Source organism: Rhododendron vialii, chromosome 4a (assembly GCF_030253575.1).
Source record: "Rhododendron vialii isolate Sample 1 chromosome 4a, ASM3025357v1".
In the NCBI taxonomy this organism is placed as follows: Eukaryota; Viridiplantae; Streptophyta; class Magnoliopsida; order Ericales; family Ericaceae; genus Rhododendron; species Rhododendron vialii.
In genome coordinates, this window is record NC_080560.1 from 29,288,456 (window position 1) to 29,302,143 (window position 13,688).

Here is a 13,688-nt window from a genome sequence, read left to right on the forward strand (position 1 = left end):
TATATATATATATATATATACACACACACACAATTGTTGCGCATAACAGCAGTTCCTGCTACTGCTTGTACTAGTAACAGGCATGGGAGTTACTAAAAACATCAAAGGAAAGTTCTCCCTCATGGGCCAAATGAAAAAACTCTTCGGCCTATTTGCTTCACGACGCAAATGGGTTCAATGTCGTTACTTTGATCGGCTTCATCAAAATTCTACAATCACAAATGAGATTAACGTACAGGTGGATATATGACATGGGTTACCAACTTATATAGCATTGGGCACACGTTGTTGATCACAGCTATTGCATCAGATTCTGTCTTCACATTGGACAGATGCTGATTAATAGTAGCAAGTTGTGTGCCATCTCCAAGGTCCCAAAGCAGAAATGCTGCTGGTAAAGCAGAAATGCTGCTGGTACAGCAGAAGTGGCACAAACAACACATACAGCGCGCGTTTGGGCCTATTTCGGATCCAACAAAAATAATCAGAGCCGCTCATTTTGTTCAATATATTTTGCTTAAGGTCCCCGTAAAAAATCAGCCCCATCCGACATCGATAAGGGTGTTTGCGAAGCATCAAAAATCGCTTTAGAAATTTTCATAAGCAATTTTGAATGCTTCGTAAACACTTTTATCGATGTCGGATGGAGCTAATTTTTTACGGAGACCTTAAGCAAAATATATTGAACAAAATGAGCAGCTCCGATTATTTTTGTAGGACCCGAGACGGGCCTAAACACACGCTGTACTCGTTGTATGTGCCCACTTCTGTTGTACCAGTAGCATTGCTCATCCCAAAATTCGACAACTAACGGAGTTTTGAAACCTTGCGACTCAGTAATAATCATCCGGATCTCTGATATATACTCTTCAGCCAAAAAACATGTAACGACCCTGATTTTTGGTAAATAAAAATTTTGTTAAATATTTAAATTTTATTTTAATTACTTGAATCACTTTTAGAAATTTCTTTTAATTTCTAATAATCTATCATAATTAGATTTGAGACTTATAAAAATTATATCTTTTCACACCAGATAATCTAGTCATTTCTAAAGACAAGTATGCTTATAAAAACACTAGTATATTTTCTTAATAATTGAGATTAAGTCTTAAAATTTCATTTTCTTGACTAGAGATCATACTTGGCAAGTATAGTTAGCTTCTAACCAATTAGTTTGAGGATCTAACTCTAGATGAACCTTTACCCATTAGTCGATAAATGTTATGGTAATTTTTATCCATTGGACAATAAAGTAAATCTAGATTTTTACCAAGAGTACTTTACTAGATTTGTTAAATGTACATATATATAGTTATATATTGTTATATACACACATGCCTAAAGTACATGCATATATATATAATTCAAGTATATATTACTTTGCTTCATTAACCATTGGTCAATAACTAGAAGGAAAAATATTATCCATTGGATAATAGAGTCAATCTTCCAACAAGTACTAAGATGAACTAAATAAATCATTTTCTAGATCTTCCATGTGTTGATATATTTATATATATATATATATATATATATATATGTGTGTGTGTGTGTGTGTGTGTGTATGTACCTTATAGATTTAATACCCTAGATTTTCTAAGTACATAATTTAGTATTTTAATGGGACATGTGCTAAATTGGATTATTTTAATTAGGGGTGTGCAAAAAAACCGAGCCCCGACGGACCCGACCCAAAGGGTTTCGGGCGGGGGCCGAACATGTGGTTCAGTCGAGTACGGGTACATTTTTTCAAAAAAATCAGTTTTTCGGTTCGGGGCTCGGGGTGCTGTTGTTTCTTACCCGACCCGACCAAACCCAACAAAAAGGCAACGAATTCATATAGTTTGCTTCGGTTTTGGTCGGACCCGCCCGACCAGACCCGACCCGACCAGACCAAAAAAATCGGGCACGCAGACAGTTACCCCCACTCTTTCGGTTCGGGTTCGGGGCCCAAAAATTCAATACCCGACCAGTCGGGTTCGGGTTCGGGTTCGAGGCCGAACCCAACCCGTCCGACCCATGCACACCCCTAATTTTAATAAGGGATTTTGATCTTGTAATTTTTTATTGGATCTTTGGTACCTACTTATTTAATTGAATATGGGGACATGAGTACATATATATCTCATTTTATATAAAAGCCTAGATTTCCTAAAATACTTAATCCATTATTTTAACAAGAAAACATGTGTCAAATTAGATTATTTTAATAGGGAACTTGACCTTATAATTTTTTATTGGATATTTTGAAATCTACCTAGATTCATTGGTACATACTAATATATATATATCGGAACGGTTCAATGGACACCCTAAAAAAACACCCATAATCTCATTCTCATAGTTCCCGATCAAATTTTTATGATCCGAACCGTTCAATGTGTGCAGAATGTGATTTTAAGGGTGCCCGCAAGAAATTAGCAAAAAAAATGACCGGGAAAGGTTTGATTTAAGCAGTTTTTATTTGAACCGTTCAATAAAAAACCGATCGAAACTGTTCGGATCAAGCCCTTCCCGGTCATTTTTTTTGCTGATTTCTTGCGGGTACCCTTAAAATCACGTTCTGATCACATTGAGCGGCTCGGATCATCAAAATTTGATCGGGAGCTATGGGGTGTTTTTTTAGGTGTCCCCGGAACCGCCCCGTATATATATATATATATATATATATATATTAGGTATACTTATTTTATTACTAGTACACATGTGATTATTAGAATATTTTAATAGAAAAATTTTACCCATTAGACAATAATTGTTAAGGAAAATTTATCCCTTGGGTAATAGTCATGACTTTTGCTATAAATAGCACCCTTACCCAAGTCATTTCTCACACCTTCACTTCTTGCTCCAACTTCTCTCTAGAAATTTCAAGCTTTTCAAGTTCCAAAGTTCAAGTTTCTTAAAGTTTTCTTGAAGTTCTTGAGAGCTACCACCACACCACCTCCAAAACCACCCCTAGATCTCTAAAGTAGCTTAGTTTAGTTAGCAAAGTTGTTTCTAGGAAGAGGAAATCCATCTCTCTTCCTTTCGAAGCACTTCGAAGCCGTTACGCCGCCGATTCGCAAAACCGACGACCGATTCTCAAAACCGACCAACCACCAAGAAGTAAGGTAGAGTCCCTAGACCACTAACTCTACGTATAGTAAAGATTTCGTACGTTAGAAAGTAGAACGTCCCTAGTTCTAAGTATGCATAACCTTAGTCGTTTTGCTTAAAGTAGATAAGGTTACGTTTATAATGTTTGGCGTGCATAATAGTCAATAAATTTATCTTGATAGTGAAAGTTTGAACATGTATGCATGAATTGCTTGTATTATTTGTCGTGTGATAAAGCACAAGTGATTTTTCACTCCAAGGGCGTCCGTACATGTGGCGTTATGGTTGAGCACGGTTGGTAATATTTAGTTGGATGATCTTGCTAGTTTAGTTTCAAGATTACAATGAATGACTTATGATATCATATGTGAAAAGTCCTACCGCGGAGTCTATGCATGAAAACGTGACACAAAAATCGAGAAAGTAGAAACATGACACCTATGGTGTGGATAATGATGAGATGTGTTTTGAAACCGCAATAAGGCCGGACTTGGTAGCCCATTGTGTGTATGGAAACCCGTGATGAGGCCGGATTTGGTAGCCCATCGTGTGGATTGTGAAAACCTCAACGTGGCCCGACTTGGTAGTTCGTTGTGTGGTGTGTGTTGCCATGGGACCGGACGTGGTAGTCTCATTGGAGGTGATTTACTGTTTGTGAAAACCGCAATGTGGCCGAACGTGGTAGCCCATTGTGAAGATTGCCAATGGGGCCGGACATGGTAGCTTCATTGGTAATATGGCTTGGTTATCCGCGGAGAGGAGCCAATGCAAAATTTTGTGTGCCAATGGGAACCCGAGACGGCGGAACCATTGTGAGAATACTTGGGAGACCGGAACGGCGGAACCAAGGTTGGGTGTGTTAAAACGACTTTGAAAATGTTGATTTGGTAAATGAAAGGTGAAACCAGTGACACGGTCTACGACGAGTCGCGTAGGAGAAACACATAGAATCTTGGACACCAACGTTAGTTGAATATTGACTGTGAATGTGTCATTGTTAACCGTTTCGTTATGTATGCATGATCTATGTGAAAATCGTCAGTTTTATGATCTATTGTTTGTAAGTTAAGGGTTAGTGGGTATGGGTTATTCTATTGAGCTTTGTAGCTCATGATTGCCAATGCGACCGGACGTGGTAGCTTCATTGGTAATGTGGCTTGGTTATCCGCGGAGAGGAACCAATGCAAGTTTTGTGTGCCAATGGAAATCCAGTGTGGCGGAACCATTGTGAGGATACTCGGGAACCCGGAACGGCGGAACCGAGGTTGGGTGTGTTGAAAAATGATTTTGAAAATGTTGATCGGTATATGAAAAATGGTGACACGGTCTACAATAAGTCGCGTAGGAGAAACTCAGAAAATCATGGACACCAACGATAGTTTGAATAGCGAATGTGAATGTGTTATTGTTACTATCTGTTGTATATGACCTATTATTTGTAAGTCATGGGTTAGCGGGTATGAGATTGTTCTGTTGAGCTTTCGTAGCTCATGGTGTTACCTTTGGTGACCCTGACATATTATACTAGTGGCGACGCTGGTATAATGTGTCAAACTTTGTCGATGAGCAGGGTAAGTTGTACACCTTGGAGGCTTTTGGAGCCAAAGAACTGGCAAGAATGGAGGAACAGGCGGAGCTGTAGTTAGGAACCTTAGATAGCCTCCCTTGTGTATTAAGAGTACTCTTATGAGAATTATGATGTAATAAGAGCCAGACTCCATTTTTGAAGTTTCAATAAAATTGTCCATTGTAGACACCCCAATCTGGGCTTCCAGATTAGTTTACTTACGGTTTTTGATTCTCCAATGATGAAATGGATCAAGAACACCCCGGGAATGATAGCATGTTTAAGTTTTGAGTGTTTGCAAAGCCTTTGAACCTAACCTAACCTAAGTCACTTCAAAAGAGCCAAAAACCCTATTGGCACGCATTGGTTGAGAGCCTCCGCGCATAGATCAACTTGACAAGTGTTGGTCAATGGTCAAAGCTTGACCGTTGACCAACGCGTGAGTAGGTGGTATACGCGCGCCAGGGCGCAACCATCCCGCGCCGGGGCGCACCGTGGCACGACGGTCTGACTCCCGCGCGCGATGGTCAATTTGCCAGGTGGTGGTCAACAGTCAAAGCTTGACCGTTGACCATCGCGCGCCAGGGTGCCCCATCACGCGCCAGACTGACTCCATCGCGCGATGGTCCAAGATGTCTCCATCACCTTTATTAGCTGGGAAGCTTAGCCACCAAGCAAACTTCAGCCAGCCTCGTGGACTAGCTAAGCTCCTCTCCTTGCACTAACCAGATTTACCACTATCCCTCTCTATATATATCCCTCTTTGTTTCTCTTTCAAAGGGTTCCAAAAATATTCAAAGGGTTACAAAAAGTCTCACACACCATCCTCACACCTCATCCAAGAACAAAGCTTGTTCTTCCATCTCCACATTTTCACACCTCAATCAAGCCTTCAAACATCAAAGCTCAAACACGTTTCAAACTCAATTTAGGTATAACATACCTATTGTTTTCTGTTCTGATCCCTGAGGGGGGCTAGCAGGGCCAAGGCTGGTAATCAATACAAGTCCTGGTCCTAAAGCTGGCAAGGTTTCAAAAACCGTCGAGACAAGAACCAGCGTGCGAGGGAGCCACTCACGCGCGCGATTGTCCCAATCAGCGCGTGACGGTCCTTGTGGGGATTGGTGTCTTGCTGTTTTTGTGTTTATTTACATATTTACATATAGATCACTGTTAAGCATGTTAATAACCAATTTACTGCTTTCCTTTGTTAGAATTGTTAGTCTTAGTTCAATATGTGTTTCTGCTGTTTTGGAGTACCACTGGGATCATTCTGGACATGTACTAGAACCCAGAAGCGTGTAAACCAAACACTGGTTAAAAGGCTCATACCATCGCGCGCCGGAGCGCATCCTCGCGCGCTAGAGCGCACCATCGCGCGACTGAGTGCCATAGTCGCGCCATAGTTTGCCTCTGACCAGTGAGTGGCTTTGCACGGGTAGCTTGGCCTTAGGCCATTATTTTGTCCCCACACTGTTTATGGGGTGTTTTATTAATTTGTAGGGCTTTACAGCCTTTAAACTGTATATTATGCTGCTTATAACTGCGTGGTTTGTCCTGAGTGTGCACTGGTCCTTCCAGAGCCTCGAGGGTTTGAGAATAAGAGCTGTGAGTTTGAGCTCACCGGCATGCGCGCGTCTTGGAGTTGCGTGCGCAGGAGTAAACAACATGCAGTGACTTGTTCAGTGTATGTTGATTTCTTCCTGCGCACGTCATTCCAAAACAAGGGCCTCCCGGTTTGTTTAAACTCCCATAGGAGTCTGTTCTCATCCTATATTAACTATTCATCCATGCTATCATTCACATCCTGCAAACATGTTACAGTTTGAATCCCCGTTAAACTGTTCCCCCGCCCTAATTGGCTAAAAAATTGATTAATCAAACAGAATCGCAAATGTTTTCGCAAATGCCTAAGTAGAGACCAATCTCTGGATTGGGCAAGAGGGGTGCCTTAAAACCCTTCCCCTCTCGTAACCTGGTTCCCGAACCTAGATATGTTTATGATGGACTGGTGCCTTCACCTTTTTCAAATCAAATAGCGCAGCGAGCGTTTCAAGTTCAGTTCCTTGGGTGTCGGACCTTCAAACCCAAGTGGCGATTCAGAATTGAGCGCTCGTCTGCCAGAAAAAGCGCGCTCATCGATCCGCCCTTCTTTTTTCCGGGCACGCTGCCCACATCCATTTAACGTACCCAAAATTCGGGGTGTTACAAAACCGGACCAAATGTGAGAATTGGAAAAGGAATGAGTCACCGATTCAATTGTGATTAAACCAGAATCAAACCGTGATGACAATATCATGTCAAGAATATATTAAAAACATTCCTCTGTCCCCATTTATTAGTTCTTTTGGAATCTTTTTGTTGTGCCAAAAAGATTATCTCAGTCCATGTGTTTAAACTTTTACCCTTATTTTTTGAATTTAATTACTAGGAACAAGAAAATGTAAGAATTTTTCTAAAATACTTGAAGGGTAAATAGAGAAAATGAAAATATGATAAGTGAAATGATGATAGTTTCTTAATGAGTATGCATATTCAAAAGAGTCCAACAAATGAGGACGGAGGGAGTATATACTAAAATGAACATATCAAATAATACCAACTGTATAGAAAGCTTGTAAATGTAAATGTATTTTTATTATCTAAAGTGAAGAGGAGGAGTTGGGCTAGAGAAGCAATTTGCCCATTACTAGCTTCATGATTTATGAGAAATTTTTCAGTGCCGGGTGGATACCACGTGGTGCCTGATTGGCACATCTGAGCCGTCCGATGCGATTTTGGACGGCTCGAAGATTTGAAGAGAGAAAGTGGAGGGGTGAGAGGAGAGAGAAGGTTTTAATCTAAGCCGTCCAAAAGTGCATCGGACGACTCAGGAATACCGAGCGGCAACACGTGGGATACACGCGCTTGGCATTGAAAAATTTCTCATCATTTATAAGCCTTTGACCAAGATTTTTTCAATTTCTCAGACCATTAGTAGCCAACAACGTCTTGTTTTTCACCTAGTGCAAATAATTTTTACAATAAAAGCAAAATACTTTGGTGGAAGTACTCGAATAGAAGTTCTACTCCCTCCGTCTCTACATAAATGTTCGGCGTACAAATCAAAGCCAATAAAAAGATGCATTTTTCTTGTAAAAAGAATCAATTCAATTTTTTTCCATAGATCAATAGATATCAATGAGTTCTACTAAGTTTTGAATTTTTAACGATTTTTTTTGAAGATCTAGATTTGCGTGTTAGACATTTATTTACGGACGGAGAAAGTATTACAGTATATTGAATCAATCTCAACTAGTTATAAAAAATAAATTAAATCAATTTCAACCATTATAATAACTTGTCTTTTAGTAAGTATGGATGGGGCCTACACCAATTTTTTTTTTTTGGGTACATAAGGGCCTACACCATTGTGTCTTGTAAATGGGAGATTCAGGCTACGTTCCAGAATACCTTCTTAAAAAATAAATATTTATTTTATATTTTTAAATTCAAAAATAATATAAATGAAAAATAAATTTTCAATTTTTTTGCACCGTATAAAAGATCTCAATGAGATCTATCAAACAAAATTTATATTGATAAGAAAATTATTTAAGTAAGCACATAATTTTTAAATTTAAAGATTTCTGTTTAAAAAATAAGTACTTATTTTTTTGTTGGGAACGGGGTCTCACAATGTGAGTTCACATGTGACAGCCAATCGATTGCTTGGGCTAGGCGAGGTAGTGCTCTCATGCACCACTTGTCATCATGCGCCAGCTATGGCATTATTGTGATGGCAGGAAAGTGTCTACTTCAAAATTTCATTCCGGATTGAGTTATTGCAGTTTGGGGGTTCAACCGTATGGTTCTAAAGTTTCTTACATTTTAAGGGCTTTGTTTGTTTGGATGTAAAATATTTTATGTATTTTCTAATTTTTAATTGTACAAATTACAAGTAAATTATTTTCTCCTGTAAATTATTTTTGGGCATACAATTAAAAGTAAATTATTTTCTCCTGTAAATTATTTTTGGGCTATGGAGAGAAAATAACTTACGGAGGAAACTCCCGTAAATCATTTTCTACTGTTATGTTCACTGGTATCCCCCATTCCCTTCAAATTATGCCAATATCAAATTATCAATTTCATGATTTGGTTCTTCTTTCTTCTCACTCCGTTGCATCTCTCTCTCTCATACACACAACAGACATAAACATAGCTGTCATCACCAATTATTCCCACGACACATAAATAAAAAGGATAGCTTGATTGATAATGAATATTGGAGAAACGTTTTATTGCCAAGAATATTTTTCGATTACCAACAAAAATAGAAACGAAAATTTTATTTTTCCTAAAAATTATTTTACGTGAAAACTATTTTACATCGAAAATATTTTACTTCGAAACAAACAGAGCCTAGAAGCTAGTTTTTTTTAAAAATAGGTAGCGATAAAGCCAAGAGTGTTTTTGTTGGTATTAAAATTCCAGCGCATAAAAGTCTTGTACATTGCACATGATATAAGTCTTTTGTATACTAAAAGTTTGGTATTAACAAAAATAAAAATAATTTTGACATTATCATTTCCTAAAATGGTTCTTTCTCTAAATCCATACCAGAGCATGCACGGCCCGATCAATCTGGCAAAAAGCCCAGATGGGGCGAGTGAGTAATTTCCCGTAAAAGCTTTGCCAGAGTTTCCTTCACTTGATCTATGACGTTAAGCTTGAATCGCCACATGATTTGTCACTTCTAAAGCTGGACAATGGACACGAAATACGATAATACGATATGAACCGGACACGAAATTAGCGGGTTGGATTTAACATTCCTGATGCGAAACACGAAAATGAAACAACTCGAGAACACGAATTCTAAATGGGTCGGGTTCGGGTTGAACACGAAATTGACACGATCAACACGGTTACTAACTTGTGTCACCCATTAACATGAACATATATATATAATATATGGTACATCTGTAATTCTATGTAGAGTTGGGCAACGGACACGATAACACAACACGAACCGGACACGAAGTTAACGGGTTAGGGTTGAGCATTTCTGACACAAAACACGAAAATGACACGACTCGAGAAACATGAATTCTAAATGGGTCGGGTTCGAATTGTGTGATTTTTGACACGAACCCGACTGACACGACCCGACACGACCTGTTACCCAGGTCTAATCACTTCCCAGTGAGAGCTCCGAACTTTAGAACAAAGGAAGGGGTCCAAAGATTTACTATATTAATTTATCTAATTTACTAATTATTGCAGTAATACTTAAATTGAAAATTCAATTCATTCATAGTTTCTATCTTATATTTCAATCTATATCTATCAGATTATGGTTTCACGTAGGGGTGACTGAGTGAGCATGATCCGGATTGGTTCAATTTTATAGTATACACCAAGATCTAATCCAATACTTACGGATTACGAATTTGGAGAACCAAATCAACCCACAAAAGACATAGAACTAAACCAATCCAAACCATTAAAATATTGTTCGGTTTTAAACTATAATTTGCTTTGAACTAAGCTATCATCTTTAAAAAATATTCAAAGTACTTAACATGTAACAACCCTGATTTTTGGTAAATAAAAATTTCGTTAAATATTTAAATTTTATTTTAATTACTTGGATTTGCTACAAAAAAATTCTTTTTAATTTTTATAATCCGTCGTAATTAGATTTAAGTCCTTAAAAATATTCTTCTTGACTAAGAGTCCTACGTGGCAATTAGAGTTAGCTCCCAACCGATTAGTTGGAGGAACCGGATCACCGATTCACCTAGTTACAATTCCCTAACCCTAGATGAACCTTTTTGACCGTCTTTGAGCCTTATGAAACCCTCCGAACCCTATTGAACCATTACACCATAGGAGTAATCATTTTATTCCTATGTTTAGTCATTTCAAACCCTAATTATTACCAATATTCCTTTGCCCCTTGGTCCATAATTGTTAGGGGAATTTTTGTCCCTTCGTTAATAGACCTTTGACTTGCCAATAAGTATGACAAGACAAGTCATACAAAGAATCCCATCATTTTGCTTCCAAGGGAAGCAAGGCTAGCTTTGCCATGCATGCACACCTATGTTCTAGTCTTAAACCTAATAATCCTAGACTTACTTTCCTAGATTTTCTTAGATGAATATAGACACAAGAGAGAGAGAGAGAGAGAGAAAGAGAGAGAGAGAGAGAGAGAGAGAGAGAGAGAGAGAGAGAGAGAGAGAGAGAGAGAGAGAGAGAGAGAGAGGCCGAGAGTGAGAGAGTGAGGTGGAGTGTGTGCTTGTGTTTTGATTACTTACACAAGCAATCTTTATAGCCTTAAGCCTATTTTTGACCATGCCAACCCATTTCTAGTCTTCCAAAGTACAATGATTTTGTGCTTTCTTGCAAGAAACCTCCCCATAGACTTGACAAGCCAAAAACCCTTCATGATGGCCTAAGATTTGGCCTAACATGGAAAAGACAAGTCATGGAAGGTTAGGATTTTGGTTGAAGACTTAAAATGACCACTCAATGGAACAAATCCACGGGAGAGAGAGAGAGAGAGAGAGAGAGAGAGAGAGAGAGAGATATGGCCAGCCATATGGAGGGAGAGGGAGCCAAGTTTTGCCTATAAATAGCAAGCTCACTTCAAGTTTCAACTCACACCTTCACTCCTTTGCTCTCACTTCTCTCTAGAAACCATTTTCATTTCTAGACAGCCTACTGTCCTTCACAAATCTCCATTTCTCTCCTGCTTAAAGTAGTTTTTAGAACCAACTCCCTTCGGGAAAATTGTAGAGCACTTCGAAACCTTCAAGTTAGACCCAAGAATCACCCTAATCGGTAAAGAAATAATAAAGATATTGGCATCCGAAGTTCAGTAAAAACCTCGGATTTCCATTTTCTGACAGCGCGCTGTCTCTTCCTTTATCACCATTTTTCTCCTACCTAAAGTGGTTTCTAGGATCAACTTCCTTCACGAAAGTTGTAGAGCACTTCGAGAGCTTCAACTTCGACCCAAGAACGATCGTATTCGGCCAAATATTGACCAAGTTGCTGGCATCCAAAGTTCGGTCCAGATTTGCAAGTTTCACCGCCCGTAGAAAACTTCCAACTAGCTTATTCGGCCCCGACTAGTTTCGGATCAAGGTAGATTAATCTTACTCACTATCTCTATGTATAACGTAGGATCATCTTAACTCCTATCTCTAAGTATAAGTCGAATATTCTTGAGTATTTTCTTAAGTAGATAAGGTTATCTATTGCTTTAAATGCTATGTGTGATACTTGTATGCATGAGAAACTTGAAAAGAGCTTTCTTTAAAAAGATGAAAAGGAAGGGGAGTATGTTGAATATAGTGACTTTATTTTCCGAATAAACATATGTTGCTTAGAATTTCTCAAAAGAAAGAAAGAACGGTTTTCGAAAGGTAGAATTTGACACTTGAATAGAAGTATTCGTATTTTGATCTTTAGGATGGTTATGAGCATGATTATTAATATAGAAATGGATTATCTTGCTAGTTTAGTTTCAAGATTACAATGAGTGATTTATGTTGTAAAAAGTCCTACCGCGGAGTCTTTGCATGTAAACGAGACACGAGAACCGAGAAAGTAGAAACATGGCACCTAGGGTGTGATAAATGAAAGGAAATGTTTTCCGAGGAAGGAAATATTTTTGAAACTACATTATGACCGGTTTTGGTGGCATAATGTGAGTTGGGTGTGTGTGTTCCAATGGGAATCCGGGAAAAGCGGAACCATTGTGAGGTTGTGTGTGTTCCAATGGAGATCCGGAATAGCGGAACCATTGTGAGGTTGTGTGCGTTCCCATGGGAACCCGGACCGGCGGAACCATGGTGAGGTATGGCTTGGTTATCCGCGGAGAGGAGCCAATGCAAGATTTTGTGTGCCAATGGGAACCCGGTGCGGCGGAACCATTGTGAGGATACTCGGGAGACCGGAACGGCGGAACCGAGGTTGGGTGTGTTAAACAAATGGTTTTTGAAAGATGGATTGGTATGTGAAAATGTTGACACGGTCTACGACGAGTCGCGTAGGAGAAACACGAAAATCTTGGACACCAACGATAGATGATTAACGAATATGGATGTGTCATGGTTAGCTGTATATACATGTATCATGTGGAAATCGATGATTGTATAATCTGTTGTTTGTAAGTTATGGGTTAGCGGGTATGGGTTTGTTCTGCTGAGCTTTTGTAGCTCATGGTGTTACCTTTGGTGACCCTGACATATTATGTCGGTGGCGACGCTGGTATAATGTGTCAGACTTTGTAGATGATCAAGGTGAGCAGTACATCTTGGAGACCTTCGGAGCTGAAGAGCTGGCTCAGATGGAGGAGCAGGCGGAGCTGTAGTTAGGAACCTTAGTTCCCTTCCCTTGTGTAATAAAAGTACTCTCATGAGAGTTATGATGTAATAAAGAGCCAGACTCTATTTAGATTTTCAATGAAATTGCCTTCTTTAATGTACCCAAAATTGGGGGCGTTACATAACATTATGAAGATAAATTTAAAAAAAAAAACTTATATCAAAACTAATTCCATTCAAATTACCAAAACATAAACATCAACCAACTAATTAAGAATAGAATACCAACAATTGGCTTAAGTCAACTAAAAGGAAATGAAATGTTGGTAAGTCTTTAAAATGAACCAACTAAGAATACTAACTACTAAACATATTAAGATAATTTAACCAAATAAAATGCCAAAGATAATTCCTAAAACTATTGAATTAAAATGAGGCAGCAAAAGGGCAGTAGCAACAGCATGGTAGCAACCAACTTCTGATGCTTCTATCATTATCTTTGCAGGAAAGGGAGACTCAATATTATGATGGATTTAATAAGAGCAATGAATTAGGAAAGTAGTTGACTAAGAGGCTTCTATATTTATTTGGCAAATCATAATTAAATTATACACACACACACACACACACACACACACACACACACACACACACACACACACACACACACACATATATATATATATATATATATATAT